This window comes from Anopheles gambiae, chromosome 3 (assembly GCF_943734735.2).
Source record: "Anopheles gambiae chromosome 3, idAnoGambNW_F1_1, whole genome shotgun sequence".
NCBI lineage: Eukaryota > Metazoa > Arthropoda > Insecta > Diptera > Culicidae > Anopheles > Anopheles gambiae.
This window is the reverse complement of record NC_064602.1, coordinates 78721494-78730958: the sequence shown is the minus strand read 5'-3', so window position 1 is coordinate 78730958 and position 9465 is coordinate 78721494.

The following is a 9465-nucleotide window of genomic DNA, read 5'->3' as shown; positions in this document are numbered from 1 at the left end:
ATGCCTCTAATCCGTTGTCATTCATTTTTATTAAAATGTTAATCACAGATTTACGCACACGCCTATCCATACGCTGCTACAGTTTTGACAGGGTGAATTAAAGTAAGGCTCACGACAACAAAAAAAGGCCTTGCCAGATGGTAGGTTTACGATTGCGGAAAGATTTAACCGCCCGGGATGTTGCTTGTTAAAGCATAACTCAACCATGATGACATTATTAAAAGAGTGCGAGAAGGGCCACTTAGGTTACTAATTCCAACGAACCCGCCACTTCTCCATGCACTATTTGTATTGCAGGGAGAAGAAGAAAAAAGGCCGAACTCTTTGCACCCTCGTCGCGTAGCGAATACTTTCTTGTGCGTCATTATACGCGCGGTGCGAATGATGACATCTTCAAGTCTTTCAAACTCGCTTTTGACACCCTCGTCGAGAGGTTGGGTTTCCCTCAGCAGGGAAAAAGCACTCCTTTCTGGCGCTGGTGTGTAAGTCAAGCATCCCTCAGCATCCCCACATCATCATCCGGCGTGGAGCAGGAAGTCAGTAGCATCTCCCAAACTGTAACGAACGGTTTTTGCCCGTGCCAAATGGGAGAGACAAATGGGTTGGGCGACAAAACACACCCCGTTTGGAACGTAATTAAATTTAGAGCAGAAAGGGAGGAAAATCATAAATAAGCTTGCTGTAAGTGTGACACAGCCCACACGGTACAAAGTATTCTGGCCAATCCTTCCCAACCGCAAACTAAACCGCTTTTCACTCACCCATCTCACCCGTGCGGTCACACACTCTTCGCTTTCGTTCGGTCTCATGGGGAGGGAAGCTTTTCCCTGTGAATCAGCACCGGGGTGCTCGTTTTTTTCTTTCCCTCAACCGTCCGTCATCGCTAAGGAGAGGGATGGCAAAATGTGACATTCGGAAAATTTATATTTGATTTGATAAACTTACGAAGATAAAATAATCTCCTCTTTCATTTCCTAAATTGTTTCCGTCCGCCGGGATGGAAATACGCGGGCTGCCGCTGCTTCACCGTTCGATCGTTGACATCAGTCGAGGGATTTCTCGCTCGCTCGGATGGCAATGCGTTACGGCACGGTACGTTACGGTCCTGTCCTGCCCGGTGTAGATGTTGATGGCATATCTAGCAGCTGCCAGGGGTTTTGTGCAACAGCAGCAGCTCTGTCAGCGATGCGGTCCGTGTGATTGTGGCCTGCCGGATGTCCAACGAAGAATGACGGCCAGTGCCATCTACTGTAGCGTACAATGCATTCCGTGGAGTGATGGTCATTTTGAGATATGATTGCTGAGCGAGCTGGTACTGATGTTTGGCGGTTTTCGTCGCGCAGGTAACCGCACTGGGACACAATCATTTGTGTCCTGTTTTTCTTTTCACGAGAAGCTGTTCATCGTTGTGAAAAAGGGGTCTGCATTTTTTACTTTTTGATTGAATTTAGTCCAATATACAAAAACTGCCTTATGTATATGAAATTGAAAGGGCATTATCCATTTCTTTTGTAATTTTCACAAATGTATTTTAATTTATTTAAAACCAAACTATTTATCTTTATTTTTCATATTGTAATCTTATGTTTTTGTTTGGTTCTACTTTTTTTAAAAATATTTTTCTCTTTGTATCTTTTATTTTTTTAATTTTACTGTTTTGTAATTGAGTTCTACTACCATTACTTATTGTTTGTACATTTTTGTCAAATGCCCAATCTAAAACTTTGAAAGCTTGATAAATTGATTCATTTCTTAGATTTTAGCAATGATTTTTCGGTTATTTTCTTACGCATGCAGGAAAATGTTTCCAAATGGTTTAACTCCTTTCGCGATCTGATTTTAATCTTATTTCGTTCTAGTGCTTTATTTTATAATCTATCTTCCAAATTCACTCTCTTCTTTTATCATATACTCTATTTTATTCTTTTAAAGTATATCATTTGTTTGTTGTTTGTTTGTTCCTTTGTTGCCATTATTATTAATTATATTACTTTAATAAAGTTGTAATAATGGCTTAAGTTATATAATAACATCTTTTTGGATGATCTGATGATTTGGGATGAATTAATAAGTAAATGAAGTAAATAAATTAATAATATTTACAAGAAAAACACAAAACACAAATGGATGATTTAATTTGAAAGTATAAAAATATGGTAATAATTGTTAGGTTTTAATACAAACATATCATGATTAATTTATCTAAAAGACAAATAAAATATATCTAAAAGAAAATAATCCAAACATAAGAAAAACATTCCAGCTATAGCTAACTAAATGAGTTACATATCTGCAAAAGTATTACAAAATCTGGAATATAGCACTGGAGTAAACATAAATATGAAAAGTTGTTGCTAAATGGGAACCATCCTTTTCCTGATGGTTTGATGGAAACCAAAATACGTTTGATATAAATTGCATCTATTGCATAACCAGGACCATGATCATCATCATCATCATCATCATCATTCTCGTCCACAACATCTTCATCTTACATTTTGACCGTTCTGCAGGATGTAATTAGTTTATCGCTTTAACTTCCACGTCCACTGGGCCAACTGGACCATCAGCACCGGTAACAGCCGGTAACAGGAACCGTCCCACCCTTCATTCGATGAGCGGAGATGAAGACATTTTTACATCTCTGCAAACGCAATGCATTTCAGTGGGGAATGTAGGGTTTTTTCCCACCTTCTGCGAGCATAAGCATTCAAAGTGGCAAGTTTTATAAGGCACATGAATGCCTTCGAGACAAGTACTGGGTAGCAATGTGGTGTCGATGCACCGCGTTCGCACAAAAAAAACGGAGCGTTTTTGCCATCTTGCGCTACAGTTAATTTCCTATCACTTTGCACTGGGCTGCTGTGGCTGCTCGGTGTGTTGATGGAGGAAATTAATTTTTCAATAATAATTGCAATCCTGAGGCTAGGCTGGGGAACCCATGGGGCAACCGACCGTGCAAGTGGTTCCGCCTCTGCACGGATGCTGTGATTCTGATGAGTTATCTAATATTTAAGTGAGCAATAAAGTTTGCTCTCCCTTCATCTCCTCGCTGGCCACCGGGAAGGCATAATGCTGTTTGGATTAATGAATTGCAGCATGACAACCTAATTGACTCATTACCAAGCTGAACAGGTAATGCGAGCCGGTCAGTTATCTTTCTCCAGGCTCTCGAGGCGAATTGAAACTTAAATTACTGCAGCAGCAGCAGCAGTGCAGGGCTACAGTAGAAAGATAAACACAAGAACACGAGTAGTTTTCTTTTACGAATGTTGAAACTGAAGAACGAAGGAAAACGAACGTACAGCAGACGGACGAATTGCAATGGAAAAAGTTCGTGGCAATCATCATTTCCTTGCATTAAATTGCTTTTCTGCGCTTTGAAAAGAGCGGAAGTGCTCTGTGGCATTGTGAGTGGAAAGGATTGCGAAAATTATTTTTGACTGTTAATGGATTTGTTATTATACCGCCGTGGTTTAAAATTTCCGTTGGGACAGTTTTCTCCTAGCATTGTTTTTTTTTGTTCAGAATGTGGTGTGCAATTTATTAATCATTATTATAGGCCTTTTATTATCCCAACCGTTAATGGGGAGCAAGCCTGAAGATAATCTTTCCGCTTCGCAAGCCATACTCGACTATATGTCGGAGGCAGCTGCAGGGCATGTGGAAGCCAAGCATAATCGTTTCGGTGCATTTATTAATGCTTTTGCTTTACGAATGGTTTAAGAAACGCAGATATAACAAATGTATTAAATCGAGCACAACTGTAACCACCAAAAAATGGTGTTTGCAATCACAGTTGCGCTGTGAACGGTGTCGAATGCGGAATGGCTTTAATGCCTCTTGCTTATCAGTGAGCAAATGTATCGAACTGTTGTAAAAAATATGTTTACAGGGGTTTCAAATTCACTTTCCCATGTGCTCCACAGCTCTCGGGATATTTTTCAGCAGCTGTCATACATGTTATTTGCATCACAAGGTGGTTCTTTTCAGTTCTGCCCAAGATGATTAGGTAGAATCCAAGCGAGGGTCGTCATGAAAGATTTCTATGGACAACTTCAGGATGAAAGAAAATATTTCTGAGGACATTGTGTAAAACCTTGTCTGACTGTAAAAATGGGATTAGTAAATAATATACATTGGACGGACCCTTCTATTTGGCGTCCTACGCGGACATAGACATGCCGGCCGGCCTATACAGGCTTTCAAGATTTCAAGACTATTCAATACCACGTAGCCGAATATTCAGTCCTTACTACGGGGGGACGGTACATTCTAGGCTTGAACTCATGAAGGGCGTATCATTGAGTCGTTCGAGTTGATGACTGTACCAAGGGATCGCCCATTGGACCGTTCATAATTTAAGGTATAGATATATGCCATAGTTAGGTCACAATTTGGAATGACTTAGACAGTGCTTTCGCAAGCATTTGTGTTATTAGATTGTACATTTGTGTTATTAGACACATGGAAAACTCCAATAATCATGAAACTGGCGACTATATTTTATTGATTTACGCGTGATTTGAACGTATGATTTCAACTTCATTTAGAAGAGTTGCTACTAGTTTTTCGTGTTATTGCCGTTGTGTTTTATTAAACCTTAAACAAAACTTTAAAATTGGAGTGTGAAATTAACACACAAAAAAGCTTCATTTGATTATTTAAAAACATTCAGAAGGTTTTTACTTTGGTGTTGAATTCAAAATTACAGAAATTAGGGTAAGTGCACCAATTGTGGCTATAGCACCAATTATGGCTATAATGAACACTATTTTCGCTCTAAAACAGACTTTTTGCATTCTAACACCACGGAATGATTTTTAATTTCAATTATGAACATTTTAACACATTTGTGCTTCATTAGTTCCATGCTGGTCACTTCCGTTTGTTAAATATCACCCTTTTAAAATGTGTTGCCAAGATTTTTGGTATCTCTTACCATTTTTCTAAGAGAAGCACTGTAGGATATTAGCGATTTTCAAGCACCTAACCATAATTTTATCTCAAAATCGTCATTTTGGTGCAAAATATTAGTTATTTAACGACTACGCATCAAAATTCACCAAAATTTCATCGAAAATATGCCTTTTTTCTGTACGTCCATAATTCGTACAACTAACCATCGATGTACCAAATATCGCAGTATGCTATGGATGCTTTGTTAACAACTGTCGTTTTGGTCGTAGTGCGTATTTTACAAGTGATCAAATCGGGGTTTCTCGTTGTTATTTTCGCAATATAAAGTGTTATTTTGTGTTTAAAGTCAATTCTTGTAAAGTGTTCGAATCAGTAATCAGTGGAATAGTCAGTATAATGAAATCGAATCAGTTTCACCAAAATAATGCAATCTTGAATGACCTTCATACGGAGAAGCGAAATCTGAAGCCGCTCGTGTCGCCTTATTGCCAAATGCGCTCTTGTTCTTCCCTGATCGATAGTTAGTGCTAGTCTTGGCCCGAAGTATCTTGACCAGAAGATAGTTGAACTATGGCTACGATTCTTTATTTAAACAAATACAAACAGACCACCCTGATTTGTGCTCATCTTCGTATCGCGCTGAAACGGTAGCTGGCTTCGGTATAGCTTCCAGGTGATATGAAGGATTGTCAGGTGTGTGTCCAAATACGGTGTCATCAGAAAGGTGTACGAAAGTATTTTTTTAGGATTAGCCTCATCAATTGTGCGATAAATTGAGCGTTGATATCAATACAACCAGTGATAGAAAACGGATATTTCAAAATGTTAATTTTACGTATTTAATGGTGGTTACATACTTATATTGGTGCAGTGAACTTGATTTTAGTTAAAACAATGTCACAAAGTAATTTTTTGCGTAAATATCCACGAGTTTTAGAATACAGCCACAATTGGTACAGCTATGGCGTATTGCTAGGAACACTATAGCCATAATTGATACCTTAAGATGCAATTTTGAATTGAATTTTTTTAGTATTTTGATAAACACTGAGTCAAAATAAAAAATACTTCCGTATTCTACACATTATATGCTACATAAAAACAAAGAAGTTTGAAATTTTATCCAATACTTATTTTTACAGGCGTAAAATCAGTATCTTGATGACATATTATAGCCATAATTGGTACACTTACCCTATTACAAGTTCTGTCCGTCTAATGTTCTTAGACTAATTTTCGTTTGACAGACGGAGAAAGTATGGTGGTTCATAAAAAGTCCTGAAAAATAATTTCTCCTTTCCAATCTCAATTGAAGTTCGCTTTTACCATAGAGAAATTGACGAAAAATAGCTAAAGAAGCAATTTATAACAACACTTTCCTAAGAATCCATTACATGGTGCGATTGAGGAAAAAACAGGAAGGAAACGGCACAAAAGGTAAAAGATGCACCTTTACTGTGCAAATCAGCACACGAATAATTTCCCTTTTGTATCAAAGCCTCCCCTAAACCCTTAGCGGACGCTAATTTTTAATCGCTTCACAGAACCGAACGACAGCAAAATTCCGGTAACTGCTGCCCATTTGCCCGCGCCCAAGGAAAACGCACCGAAAACTAAGATTAATGAGCACTAATTGCCCTCGATAGGCGAGCGTTGTGGCCACCGGCAGTGCTTAGAAATAAATCATTCAATTAGCACGGTTTCCGGCCGTTCGGTGGTTTGCTCACGGAAAACTGGCTCGATCGCATCGGGCCGCAGCGGTTTTGGGCGCGCGATCGAACACAAACCTGATTACTTCCTATTGTGTGTGCGGTGATGCCGGAAATTGAATTTTCGTTCTGTGTGTGTGTGTCTGTGCACTGATGGTGGTAGTGGTAAAAAAGGAACTTGAAAACCCTGTCGGTTGGTGTGTTCAATCGTGTGAAGTTGCAATCGTCACTGGTTGTTTGCTACCAACTTTTCGTACCCGTAATTCACTCAAACCACAATCTTTAACCCATTCCGAAACGAGCTTATTTTGCAATTGAAAACAACAACGTTGAAGCTTTTTTTTTTGTTTGGGCCACCCCGTAGGCCGTTTAACGACAAAAAAAGCGCAACATCTGCTCCAGCATCTACTTGTGCTATATACGCTAGCCCTGCTTGGGGCTTTTCCCCCTTGTCTGCTTCACATACAAAAAGCGAAAGAAGTGAAGTTATCCCGAGGTACTACGACCATGCATGTCCCTTAGAAGGACAGAACCAAACCCGTTAAGTGTTTGTGCGTGTTTGTGTATGTGGATTGGTGGTGGGGCGTGCCAGAGGACAAGAGCATCGTAATCGGATTGGGTAAAAGTGCTGAAATTTGTGACTTTTGACTGGTCATCAACTTTCCCGGCAGGTTGCGGTGTGCTACTGTTGCCGCTCTGGTTCTGGCAAGCCTTTTGGTGTTGGTAGTAGAAAAAATGATGGCGATAAAAGAAACGAAAGAAAGAGGACGCCAGTGGCATTTTGGTGAGGTATTTTGTAAGGTGTAAGGGAGCCGCGGGTGGCGTAAGAAAATCGAAAAGTGATGACAGTTGAAGCGTCGTTGTCATGGGGAGCCTTTTTGGGACGGAAAAGTTGCTGGAATAACCGGAGCTTGTGTTTGTAAAAACGGTTATTCGGCTGCGTGGTACTAAATAAGTCTCGAAAGGCCTGTATAGGTCGGCAAACTTCCTAACAATAATTTTAGGATATGTTTTTCAGAAAAAAGGACTAGTTTTAAGTAAGTAGTAATTTGAAAGTTTTTACTTATTCCAACCATTCAAGTGTAGTTTAAATATCATGCAAATATATCTTTTTATCTGCTAATATTGCAGTAACATTTCAATCCATCCCTTAGCATCTTCATACGCATTACTAAGCGGCAAGCTTCCAGCAAAAATGCCCCGACACGCCACCCACTTACACACATCACCGCCGTTACCGCCCGTGCCTGCCTGCTTGCTTGAGGCTGGTGGTTCGATTTTCGTGGTTTTCTTCAATGAATAAATTTAAATTTAGATTCACCATCCCTTTATCGGTTCAAAGAATCAGAGGACGGGGTTGACCGCGGGATGCTTTTATTTGCCGATGTGCCTTTCCCGCGTTGAACCCTCGGTGGCATTGTGATTGAAATTAGCTTCCAATTCCTGTCCGCCGCTTCAAATCGGTTCGAGCTCGGGTGGTCTACCCGTTCCGTTTGTAGCATTTTTCAGCCTCGTGCTCCGTCTGTTTAGCGTTTGTCTTATTCTTATCTCATGATGATGCAGAGAAAACGGTGCCCTCGCCCTCTCGGCCCCGATAATCTATGCCGCGCGTACGTGCGTTACGAAAAAGGGGTGTTGACGAAACGGCCGCACACATACCTGACACCAATACCACGACCACGGAAAGTCTTTTAGGGGACAGTCGTTACGGAAGGTAAAGCTTACGGAAAATGAATTGCAAATGAATTCATTGTGCGATGGCAACCCACACGTCCCACACGGTGGGAAAACGATTTGGTTAAATATCTGCTTGGGACAAAAGGAATGTCTCCATTCGATTAGGGGCTTTTGTCGGAAGACTTTGCCGGAGCCATGATAATGCCACATCTTGGTTTGGCGTGTGGATTTCTTTGATGTGCTAGAGTGTATGATAATTTTATTTAGAGCGTTCGATTAAAAGCTTTGTGCAAAACGGAGTGTCAGACAATCAGCAGTGAGCTGTGGAACAGACTCGCCTGTTAGGGGTGATGTGTGACAATATCTGGGGAGTTCATACTATGCATCGATAACAAGGGTCATAAAATGTTTGTGAACTAGTATCTGACTGAACGTGGGAAATGAAATATCCTTTAAATTGTGTTTGCTGAAGCTTTTGGAGGAAAATAGATGGAATCAGGTTTTATGTGAGTTGATTGAAACTTAAGGACGTGGTAGTGTATCGAGTAGGTAGCAATAGCCAATAAACGCTTGTTTTCAACTCCAACAAATATTCGGTTAGGATATGAAAACGGTGTTTTCACACAATTGTTTGCGAAAAGTGTATTGTAAAACTGTTGCTTTTAGTGTATGTTTTATTGTAAGATTTATGACCTGAATCAGGATCATTCATTTTATTATTATAATTGTTTTTCATAGCCAGAATTTACTTATCAGGCGCAACTATCGTTTCGTACTCGTAACCTGCTAAAGGAGTGTCCAAAACCGCTCCAACTCATGTACTCCTATGCTATCTGTTCATCTAAAATTAAGGCTACTAAACACACTTTGTATTAGTGAACGGTCTTGCAGGACTTTATAGACTGGGTCGTTCGGTTCCATGCAGTGATGGGTAAAATTGGCAAAAATCCGGAATCGAATCCGATCCTACTCCGATTATTTCCAAATCAACTTCGGAAGGCAGGTCCGCCCAGAGCTATCCAGAGTCGTTTGAAATCGTTTGGAGCTGTCTGGAATCGCCAGAAGTCGCTCGGAGTCACCCGGAGTCGTTCAGAGTCGTCCGAAGCCTCACGAAGTTGTCCAGAGTCGCCCGGAGTCGTCTGGAGTTGTTCACAGTCGG